The following is a 12,649-nucleotide window of genomic DNA, read 5'->3' as shown; positions in this document are numbered from 1 at the left end:
CAGGGGCCGGCAGGCATGGCTGTGAACACTAGATGGCACCTCGCAGCAAGAAAGGTTAAGAGCTTACGCAACTCAGTGAAAACCTCATTTATTGCCCTCATTCACAGGGCACGACTTTTTGCTCACCGCGCCCTCGCCACCTTGTTGCTCCTAATTCAGTGTTTAGTCCACAGAGAAAAAAAAAAACTGATCGGTTCCCAGACAAATTCTCGCCTTCACCAAAGGATAAATCTTTGGTGACGTGATTATTTCACAATGAGCTCTAGCTTATATTAATATCAAACTACTTTGTGTTTTGCCTCAAGTTGGAGCATATGCAAGGAGCAGCTGTATGATAATTGCTAGGCCAGATACTCCAAAAGCTGTAAATCTTCCCCCCGATTAACCGACAAAAGCGGGCCCAGTAATGACCTTGTTGCCGTTTACCAAACTGCAGCATCAGAAAATGACGGTGCCGCTCCAGGTTTATGGGTTCCTCCTGCTTCTCATAGCGGGCTGTGTCTGGTACTTCTTTGATCATTTCAAACAGGCAGGTGTTGTCCTCGTTTTTGTGCCTGGAATTTGCTGGCCCAGGGGGAGCTGAGCAATGCTGTTACTCACAGCCACGCTGCGACAGAGCAGACAGAAAATGGTGCTGCCCAGCAGAATGGACTCCTCCTTGAAAGAGTGATGGGGAGATATGCAGGTCCCTCAGACTCTCCTCTGGGTTGGCTGAGGACAAGGAGCTGCCCTTTTCCCTGCTGACACCTGGAGCTGGTACGATGGCCAGCATTCATGGGAACATGGCTGCTTTTATTTATCCCTGCGGCTACTCTGGAATAGTAACCCACAAGCTAGCTTCAGCCTGCCTTGCAGAGCAGGTACGTGAATGTGGTCCCGAGCATCCACATCCTGCTGTCCTGGAAGCTGAGGTTTCACCCCACCCTCTCCCAAGTCTGGCCTCCAGGCAGCACCCAGCCCAGCTAAGTGCCCTGCAAGCAGGGCAGGAAAGCAGGCTGAGGTCATGGTAAACAACTTGCTCCTATCTATTTAGGTACAAGGGTAAACAGCCACAGATTACATGGCAAACATGACGTGTAGAAGGCTTGAGATTGCCCTCAAGACTCAGGTTATCCACGGGGAGCTGTAAGTGCCCACCCTTCTGACACATGGGTCGCTCTGCAGAGAGCTCGGTCCCCATAGCATCTGCCTGTGCAGGCTGCGGTGCCACACCAATGGCAGGACATAGCTCACAGGGTGGTAAAGGCAGAGCTGGCAACCCCTGGCTCCTCACCCAAAAGAGCAAAAAGGCTGCGTCCTACTGTGCAGCGTACAAATAGCCACGCCACGGGCTTTCCTGAGCCAATGCCGTCCTTCACCTCTTCCTCCAGACATCTCCCAGGTAACATCCAGGGTAAATCTCCCACTAGTGCTAATTCACCTGTTTGGGAAACCTTTTCCATTCCTTTTATAATCATTATTCCTTCATCCGTTTGATAAGGCGTCCACCTCAGCTGTCAACTGTTCTAATCCCTTAGAGCTGCAGTTCTCCTGCCCAGCCTGATCTTCCCCAAGGTCTTTCTTAGCTACTTCCAAAACAGACAGTGCACTTCTCACCTTTCAGAGCTTTCTCTCTCTCCTTTTTTTAAAATAAAAGATTTCTATGGTTTTTTTAAGTCATCACCTGGATTATTTTTTTGTCCTCTCATCCTTTCCTACCTCCTCACCAACGGCAGTGTTTCATTGCTTGGAAGTATTTCTTCTCCCTTCCTCCACCAGCTCACTCTACCACGTTCCCTTCCCCCTCCCCCCAGCCACCCGACTGTCTGCTGTCCCTAGTTCCCCTCCAACACCTTGATTTCCTGCAAAGTCTCAGCTGTGCAGTTTCTGAATTAGCCAAGCCGTTAGAAGAGCTGATCGTGCATCTGCATAGGTTCCCCTTACTCCAGAAAGAGCTGGATGATTCTCAGGAGCAATTCCAGCTTCTGATGCTACCACAAACGTTGTCCTCCTCTAGCTCAGTAGTTTGAGTTTGCATTACTCTCTCTCACTTTGTTCTGCTTTAAGATTGTTTCCCAGCTCCTCAGACAAGCTCCAGGCAAATTGAAGAGGACTTTTGTCCAAGGACTGAATAGATGTCTTGAAATTGTACCCCAGCCCACACCTGTGACTAAACATCACCAGTAACTACCAGCACGCTGCTACTGGGCCCACCATTGGCAGTGGCTTCATCAGCAATGGCAGAGACAATGAAACAGAGAGATGACAACAGAAAGGGACTGGCCTGGAGCCTGGATGGGGCCACACATCAGCGGCACCAGCCCAGCATGGGACCAGCCTGGCTCACCGGCCAGGGAGGATGAGGGAAACCTCCTGCCCTTGGTCCTCCCTGGGCGCGAGAGGCAGGGGCTGGAGGTTGGCTGGCCAAGGCGCTCCTTGCTGCTATTGCTGACACCTAACGCTCACCACCGCCCACACCGCACCCACGCAGGGCCTCACCCAGCACCGCCTGTGCTTAAAAAAACCCTCTGAACCTACCAACTGACCAACAGATCGTAGCATGTTCTTCCATTCTTTCTCATCACAGAGTATAGCCCTATTAACCTAATAAAGACGCTTCAATCTCCTTTCAGTTTGGGAGAATTCTCCCCATTGTTTCCACAGAAATCTCTCTGGATGTACTGCCAAAAGCGTGCGTTTGCTGTCGCGTTCCAAGTTGCTTGAAATAACAAAGAATTATCCTTACAATTAAGATCAGGCTGTACAATTTAGGTACGTGCCTTAAAAGAGTTATTCTTCTCTGCCAGAGATGTATTGTTCTTCCCCATTTAATTTTATTTACTTTTTTTAGTGGATGCAACAGTTATGCTGTCATTTATCGGAGAAGAAGGAAGCAGCAGCTGCAGAGCTGTGTAGATAAAATAAACACAATGTGGATGAAGCTATCAGAAGCTCAGATTTCAAGGGGGGGGGATTGCTTTTAATCAGATCTTGTGTCAGTAAAGTTGTGAGATGGAACGGCAGGGTCTTACCCTATTAAAAATAAGAGTGGGAACAAATTCTTTTATTTAATGGAACAGCAGTGTTAGCTGCGTGCCTACAGACAGAGGGCTTAATTTAAAAAGTAAAAAGCAATTTGGTCATTCATGTTCAGACGCTGGGCACTCCGCAGAGCATGCCGAACGTACTCATTTCTTTTTAACCCTTTGGCTGCAAGACCTGTGCAGCACAGAAGAGGCAAAGCCAGGGTGTATTTATCCCACAGAACAGGACTTTTTTTCTCCCTCGCAGTGCCATGCAGGCAGCCGGCTGATCCCGGGAAAGGCAGGTGGGGAGGCAGGCATCCCGCTCCCAGCTCTGACTCTGCTTTGTTGTGTTAGCTTGGGTGAATCGTTTCACTCGCCATCAGTACAAACACAGATGCTGATGCTATCAGTGGCTGCTACTTGTTTGTTTACTCATCTGTATTAAGCCGGTGACTAGGAACGCCCACCAAGCATGAGGGCACCCAGACCAGAGGGCTGTACGAAAGCCAGCTGCCGTCGTGTTCGCCAATACGGCATCGCATGCCGTGACCCCAGCCTGCCCCATCCCTCGCAGGCGCACGCGGTGGCGGGTAGTGCGAGCCTGGCAGGATGCCTGAAGTGCTCCGAGGCCGTGTGGGCACAAAGGGCTGTCAAACCCAAGACAAGCAAGTGCGGCTTGGGGACCCAGCCCCCACAGCCCAGCATAAGGGGGGCAGTGGCTCTGGGGTGTCCCGTTTGGGCAGCTGCACCCCCAGCCTGCGTGCACCTCGTGTCGTGCATCAGAAGCAAGAGGCACAGGGACCTAAGCCAGCCAAGCACAAAATCAGGTTGGATGAACATCCTTATCACAGGTGGCTTATATTAAAGCCAAAACCATTTTGTAATAGAGCTAGATTCACCCACAGGTGATAACACTAATAACCCACACGCTCCTGCAGTGCATCACCGTCTGCTCAAGCAGCACACCTCACTCGAAATGGAGCTGTGCAAGCTCTGGACGACTCTGAAACAACCAACCACAGCTATATTTTCCTAAACATGTGCGTACACACACACACATGCAGTTCTATTGCGGGCATTATTTCAGTAATAACATAATTGTGCAAAATACGTAAGTATTTTCTATAATTGTATAATCAGCATGTAATTATATAGAGTAGAAAATATAAACATATATTAAACAGGTGAATGCATTTATTATTCAAATATAAATTTCAGTGGTAACTGAAATCGCACCAGTCTGTACATGTGCATGTAATTAACAGAGGACTGGGATGGAATGGGTTGCATTCATATAAATACCTGATACAGCCAAGGACACCTTTGGACTAAGACTAAGAGATCACAGAGACACCATATATAAAGGCATCAGAAGACGGTAAAAGTACATCAGCATTAGAGGCCTTCTGCCTGTTTGAGGGATGTCTCTCACTCTACTCTGCTAAAAGATTAATAGCAGTAACAAAAGGACATAGTTAGAGGTGAGCCCTTGTCATGCAAGGAGTCCAGTGACCACAGCATTTTATACTAGAGAGCATGAAGCCACCGTCTAAACCTCCTAGACCCAACAACCTGACCTGATTAAAAGTAGTATAGCGATTCTGAAGGAAAAGGTGGTGACATCTTTGACCTCCTTTCACTCCTGCTTCTCCTGACATCAGCTGTAGTCGGCCACTGGAGGCAAAATTAGGCCTCTAGGGTTTTATGTCTCATCTAGAAGAGCCATATTCCAGAAAAACAAACCCATTAGCCCAACTACCTTCCAAAAGAAATATTTTATCATATGGAACAGCTCAGGGATTCAGCCTCCAACAAGGACTGTGCTTCAATCACAGATGGGATCTTCGGAACTGCACTAAATCACAGATGGTATATTTTTTCCTATAATTCACAAAATGGGCTATTTCCACTGCTTGCTGGGGTTTTTTTCCCTTCTCTGATTTTTATATTTTGCACGTGGCAATTGCAAACATGGATACAATTTTTTAAAAGGGCCCTTGAAAACATTTTCTTTTAATGATGCGTGTAATCTTTTCCTGTTCAGTAAATCTAACACCAAAATGTCATTCTTTTCAGAAATTAAAACATACTTAATTTTAATAGGATTGAGTTTATGTTTTATATGCTTTGCTTATTTATCTTCTGTGTCATTGCTATTTTCTTGGATAAGCTTGACATTCCCTTGTTATCTCTTAAAATATTGCATCAGCCATGAGCTACTGCCTAGACTGAGACATGGCAGCTTCTGCTGCTGCCCACTCGTGGGCCATGGGCCACACTTCTGTACTCCTTACATTCTGTGTTATCTTAATTCTGAGCCATGACCAGCTGAAGGCAGCAGCATAGCCCAAATTCACCCCATCCGACGCTGGCCCTTGACTGGGGCGATGTATTTAGGCACTCTATAAAATCCTGGTGCCATCATGGGAAGAGAATGGGAGGAGGGAAGGGGGAGAAGGAGAGCAAGGAGCATCCCCTGGCACATCACATTCTTTGGAGATGCCTCTCTCTCTGTTGTCTATGTAGGGAGCCTAAGGCAGGCAGGTACTTCACCCAAGTTAGGGAAGGGAGAGGAATTTGGACATTCTCCAAACAACTTAGTCTTAAAACAACAGATGGAAACAGAGAGATATGGGGGTCCACGAACAGTCAATGAGATTGTGATATGAGTTTGCATAATACACGCCCGTCTCTGCACATCACTGCATCTCCTCTTTCTAGACGCTGTGACAGAAAAAAAAAAAAAAAAAAAAGCCAAAATTACATCTAATACTTTCCTGAAATTGCTTCATTGCTTTTCCATGTAAACTGCTGCTATAGCTGGCACAGAGTTTTTATTTGTTTGCTGGTAGGAGAGGAGGACAGCCTATACAATATGAATAAGAGAAAAGGCAGCTATGTGCAAATCTCTCTGTTCAGTCACGATCCAAAAAGATTTAGAGCTCCACATGTTGATATCAGTACGGTAACAACTGGGCTCCTACCAGCATCGTGCTGCGATCCAACCTCTAGGGATCCTCTTCTATATCCGTTTAACTTTTCCACCTCATTTGCTATTACAAGATGCTCAAATGCTGTTGTCATTTTGTTTCTGTTTTGTATTTACTGATGCTATCAAATATTACACTTCACTGGAGGGTAATCTAGACAGCATTTCATGCCCTCTTCAATACAGAGCTGCTCAAACATTCATGTGTCAGCCCCAGAGCCGAACAGCAAATCAACCCAAGACTCCATGCAAGGCAATGGTAATCTTTCCACTGGGCTTTGAATCAGCCTTTTTAGGAGCATTTCTAATTCACGTTAAATCGGGATTGAATAACCCTTTGGCACAGATGAGAGCTCAGTATTGCGAATGCACTGACTGACGCTCAGGCTCAAGTTTGCCACCTGCGGATCGCTAGGCTTTTGGTGGCTTGTGCCAATCTTCCTGACCCTCGGGAAATGCCCACAGCTGATCCCCCAGGGTCACAGACAGAGACATTAACCCACCAAAGAGCAGCTCCAAATCCTACCATCAACGCTTGCACCTCAGATGTGATCGCACTTACAAGCATGTTCGAATTCCACAGAATTCACCACCCCGCTTCAAATCCTTGCCAACATACATCCCTCACACGCTCACCACCTTTTTTAGGGGAAAAGACACATCCACAAGGTCTCAGAGGGAGAGTAGCCATGTTTGCCACCTCAGATCACCCAGCACACACCCATACAAACTCACAGCACACCAAAAGCCTGACAACATGGCATCCCACATACTGGATAAGAGCAAAGGCCCAGTGTCCTGTCTTTGATCAGTCCATTGCTGCTGGTGAGGTAAATCAACAGCCAGATTGTTAGACAGTCTCCTGCTTTCTGTCAATCAAAAATTAGGGTCTTTCTGAATCAGGCGTTGCTTCTGGACCACCATGTTTTGGGGCCAAGAAAGCATCTTTCCTCCACTCATTTTGCTCCACATTTAACATATTTCTGTTGTTGGCCTCTGAGTTTTCCACAGCCTCCTGTGGTTTGCTCCGCTATTTAAATATGCGCTGTGTGAAATAAGTATTTCTTTGTGAGAGGTTTGGGGGTTTTTTGACTCTTGTATCCTGCTAATGTGTCCCTTTCCCAAGTCTCCCTCATATAGAAGTGGTACAGTACTACTGATCTGGTTGCCTTTTTGGCTAACGAGGTGAGAAAAGCCAGGAAGGTGGCCAGGCATCTGTATTTTTCAAAGATCCAGGATGCTGAGTAGCCAATGAGAAGGGTGTGAGAATGGCAGTCTTCTGACTGCATCTCTAAAATCTCCCCATGAGGGAGCTTCACAGCTGGAATGGATGCTGCTCTCGGATTTTAACGCCATACATCCTCTCCCATACGGCCCAACGATTCAGCCTTTACGAGGGTGAAGTGGATATGAGCCTAAACGTTTTAGATGCAGTGAGTTTGTAGTCATGCCACACATGATTTAGTAAGTAACTGATGCAAGGCAGAAAGATGGCAGAGCTCTGTGATCTAACAGCTGTGCAAACAGGCTAGAGAATTTAAAATTCAGGAAGCTGTATCTCCAGGAAAGCATTAAAAAAAAAAAATCCCTAGTGCCACATCTGGTGGCATCAAATTGTCATTATGACATGGTATTTAAGATGATTTAATGGGTTTATTGCTGAGTAAGAGCCTTGGAGTTTGCTTAAACTACTGTGCATTAAAAGGATGTAACTCTTTAAATGATATTCTGACAAAGTAGTGCCTAAACAGTTCATTATCTTTCAGGAACACACACATATGTACATCAGCACGTGTGTGTATGGAAATAAATAGATCAATAGAGAGATGAATAGAGCTGTATATCTACATACACATGTATTTAACGATACACTACAGCAGACTCACACGTGTCGTAAGAGCTATCTTTTGGAAAAATTCATTCACTCCCTTTTTTCCCCACTGTCTCCTACACCTCATACATCCATATAGCAGGCAAGATTTCTGTCCACCTTAATTACTTCTCACTTAGGGCACTGAATCAATGGGTGGTTTTGAAACAAAGGATTCAGCTACTAAAAACAGCCTGGGAAAGTGCCTGGGAAAGGTTACTGATTATAGACGACTTCTAAGAAAAGGTGTCCAGAAAAAGAAAAGGTGTCTCTTTTCTTGCTGAATATTTTTAATGTGACTTAGTGTTTCTCTCACCTTTAGTTCCTGGAACAGTTCTCATTTCCTCTGAATGTTCTGACTTCTTATCTCAGGCCCTTTCAGCTTGTTGATTTTAAATTCAATCTGGCTAATTCAAATTCAGGGCACGCTGCTCCTGGAGTATTTCACCGTCTTCTGATTCCACAGAATGGGGCTGTTAATGGTATGGGGTTTTGTCAGCGAGGAACGGTGAAAACTTCCTTTTACACTTCTTCCTTTCACACTTCTTCCTTTCATACTAGATTGACACGACACGTTGCAAGCCAGTCAGACAATCTTGCTTTGGGTGTCTAACTCGAGGGGCTCTCTGCTGACTGCATACGGGTGGGAGGTTTCCAACCAAAGGTGCTCTGATGTGCACCTCGGATAGATGCTTTAAGTGAACAATAAAGATTGCCACCTGCAAATTTGTATCGCAAAGCAGATTTGTCCAACCAAACAAACTCCTGAACAATTCCATCAAGTCACTGTGAGCTTTTCCATCATCTATGGCAATTTTCCACCATCAATGCGGTTGCCTTTTAGCATGCGAATAAACTGTCAAAGCACAGTCTGCCTCTGCTAGTCAACCCTGTGTGCATGTAACACAGAAGTAAAAAAGGCAGTTTTATTCTGTTCCAGACTGAATTAGCTGTTTACATACCAGAAGTGACCTGGACAGAGTAGTGTGGAGCTTCACACGTCCCAAGTGAGCCACCAGACCTCTGCAGCGATGTGTGTATGATGAGATGTGTACACCTGCCCTTTGAGGTGGGCCTCTGCTGATGATCCCCCTCCATGTGGTACCACCAAACACCTCAGGGCTAGCTCTCACTGGCAGTCTGCCCTGTTTGCTACCTGTTAACATCTCTGACTTTAATTTCTATGTATCTATAACAAATTATATTTATTTTTCAGCTATTTTTTTCCTAGCAAAACCCACCACTTGCAAGGCAAGAAAGAAGCTGGAGTTTGTTTCTTCTGAATGCAAGTCAGCTTCATTTCAAAATCAGAAGGGGTCTTCAATAGCCAAAGGGTTGGTTTTTCTCTCTCTTTTTTATTTTTCAGTAAGGGTTTGATAGTGAATAATTGGAAGAGGGGAAAAAAAAAATCACCTCAGGTTGTATATTGCCACTTCCTCTTGCATTGCAGTTAATGCAAACCTTTGATTAGCCTGCTGAAGAGACCACACATTCAATAATTTGAAGCAAAAGGTTAATGGTGTTATTACAACTATTATCCCTTTTAAAATCATTATCCTCTTGGTTTTTATGTCTATATTACCTTCACCTTTCCATGAACCCACTTTACCAGCTGTTTCCCTCTGTCATAAAGTTTGCTGAACATCATCCTAGGAATAGGATAAATGCCATGTTTTATCAATCAAGCCTAAGGGAATTCTCAGCTTCTCATAACCCAAACTGTAAAGGGAGATTATTACAAAGTTTCTATTTTGATTTTTAAATTGGCCATGAGTGAAATATACACTTAATGTCAAGGTGCAAAATGTTGCAATTATGACACCATTTTTCTTGGGAAGTTTTAGAGATTAGCAAAGTATGAAAACTGAAGACTTAGAAGAGACTAATCAATTATAAATAATTTAAAATTGGCTGTTTAATAGAAGGACAAATAGTCCCAAGCAAAAATGCACACAATGACCAGAACAAAGATAAAGAAAATGTGCTAAATCAAAGTGATAACCAGTCCCATTTCTAAAGCAACTTCCCCAATTAGGAACCTAAATCCTACTGGCTTTCAGGAAGCCTTATGCTCCTGTCCCTCATACTGGAAAATGCAAATTAACTTCCTAAAATTTCAGTGTGAGATTGACCTCTAAATCCATGGCAGTGTCTGAGACATATCTGAAAACACTCGTTTCTCTCCAGAGACACCACGAGGATCCAGACTGCCTAACGTCAGCCACCTCAAATTAGTTGCTCCATCAACATTTGAGCTAAATCTTTACTCTTTATAAGTTAACTTCCTGGTGCAGTTGTTTTACAGTTGGCATCTTCTGTAATCCATTTCTACCTTTTTTCAGATCCTGTGGACACCAATAGTCGGTGTTGTCATCAGTTACACACCAAGCCCAAGATCTAACATTGAGCCTAGAAGAACTTGTCTACACAGAAGACATTTCCAGTTAACTTAATTAAGTAAAAAAATAAAGCATGGAGGAAATTAAAGGCCTTAAAACAATTAAATTTTGTAAGTAAGTGCTCAGACTTCATTATGCCAAATAAAAATATCACACTCTTCCTGGAATTTGAAAAGAATCTGTTAATGATAATGCCTCTACATGAAAATACATTCTTTGCGGAATGGCAACAGTGCAGCATTTACTGAGCTCTTAGTAAAATAAATGAAGTGCTCTGTGATTGCTTCCTTTGAACATGGAAAAATACAGGTAGCGCATACTAATGTTTTCCAACAATAGCGTCTATCAGGGAAAAGCTGTGATCTGTACAGATATTTAAGCAGAACAAAATGCAGGCTCTGCCTATGCCATTTTCATAATCATGGATGCACAGGAGAAAATAATGCCTGTATAACTTAGAGCATGGGTGGCGGCAGAAGTGAGACGTTTTCCTTTTCTCTTTTTTTAAATTCTGAACATTTTGCTACCAACTTCTGAGTGGTAATTCAAGAAGAAAAAAGGGGAAAATTTGCCACGTGAAAGATGTAATAAGAAGCAAATTCCCATTACAAAAGTCCTATGATTGACGTGGTCTTGTCATTATCATTGAAAATAATCTTCTGGTGTGTTATAATGACAAGAGGATGTGTAATGTTATTCTGATACAAGAAAAGACTGTGTACATTCATTGATCCAAAGAATTCTAATTCGCCCCATAGAGGAAGATAAGAATCACAACAGCAGGCAGCTAAAAGTCCATCTAGCCCTGTCTCCTGGCTCTGACAATGACTACTACTTCATATTTCAGAAGAAAGTGTCAAAATAGGAGCCTCATTGTGAGCACTTCTAAAAATGAACAGTATTAACAGTAAGTGTGTTCTTATCTCCCATGCTTTTCACGGCTAGCTGACCATTATTGGCTTCCACAACACCAGTTACCGTAGCAAGCGAGCTTTATGTGTGCTCTCTTTTTCTTTTATACATACTTATTCACGCATATATGTATAGATGCATATATGTGCATGACTGTAACACACAGATACTATGTACACAGGCAGTAACTGAAATGATAGAAAGTCCCAACCTTTTCTTACATCTAAGAATAATTTGTGTACGTTATTTTAAAAGGAAATACAGGCTTAACCAGCTATTGTCAGCCCAGCTTTTTCATTTCTGTTTTAATCACAGCTTGAACTGGTTACTAAGAAATTTCTCAAGAAATATTTAAATATTTTTAAAATGTGGTTAACCCACTAATGGTTTTAAAAAACCACCTGGGACAGTTTGAACACAGACTCCCAGGTTTGGAAAAATGGGCGTTATGATACGAGGCACAAAAGGTTCAACTTCTTCAGCTTATCTAAGGAAAGGTTTGGGGGTGTGCTAATTCTTTGACAGATATCTAGAAAAATTCAGTAACATGAATGATTCGACCTCATGCAAAGTAGCAAAACAATAACCTACTATTTAGATACTAATAATTTCTACCTTGAATTAAGACACCATTTCCTTGAAGCAAGACAAATAAAAAGCAGAAGTGACTAGAAAGAATAACGGTGTCACCATGTCCTGGCACCTATATGGCAAGATCCAGTATCTTTCTAGGATGTGCGCTCTGATCCAGTGTTTGTGAGTCTTTGCTTGTACGCACATGAAGGGGGAGGAAGATGGGACTCAAAACGTCCTGATCTCCCCAGGGCCTATGAAATGATTTGAGAGAGATTCAGATTTATGTTCATAAAAGGACACGCTCATAAAAGGTGCAGCTCTACCCTAAGACAATAATTATAATCAGATTTCATGCCTTGCAGCATCAGCTGGTTACTGGTAAATGTAAGAGGATTTTCCCCCCTAGGTTTGTTACTCAGCTCCCATTGCTGGGGCTGTTCTACCTTCCTCCAAAGCACTGGAGGCAGGAGCTCGATGTCCTCTCTTGGACATCAGGAATATCCTTGGTTGACCTGATGAGATACCTTGCTTACGGGTCCAAGGTTGTTGTGGTCAGAACAACCAGATTTTAGAGAAGGGTTGTTAAGGAGGTGGGTTGTTTTGGGGTATGCTTGCTTTTCTGCTGCCTTCTGCCATCCAGGGTTGATTTCTTGATGGTACCATGTGTGGAGCCCCTACCTCACCGCACCTGGCCAGTGATGGTGCCCTGCTTTCATTTGTTCCCCTCCTGTGCTAGACACTGCAATTATATGACAACTCAAATACTGTCTTGGCCTTTAAGCTTGAGCAAAACTATGCAAGGAAAATGTAGTAGCTTCATGATACTGGGTGAGCTTGACTAGATGGACTCTGGGCAGTTACTATGAAACTCCAAACTCTCCCTCAGTGTTGCAGGGAA

This window comes from Egretta garzetta, unplaced genomic scaffold (genome assembly GCF_000687185.1).
Source record: "Egretta garzetta isolate BGI_Z169 unplaced genomic scaffold, ASM68718v1 scaffold322, whole genome shotgun sequence".
In the NCBI taxonomy this organism is placed as follows: Eukaryota; Metazoa; Chordata; class Aves; order Pelecaniformes; family Ardeidae; genus Egretta; species Egretta garzetta.
This window is presented reverse-complemented; position numbering follows the sequence as displayed.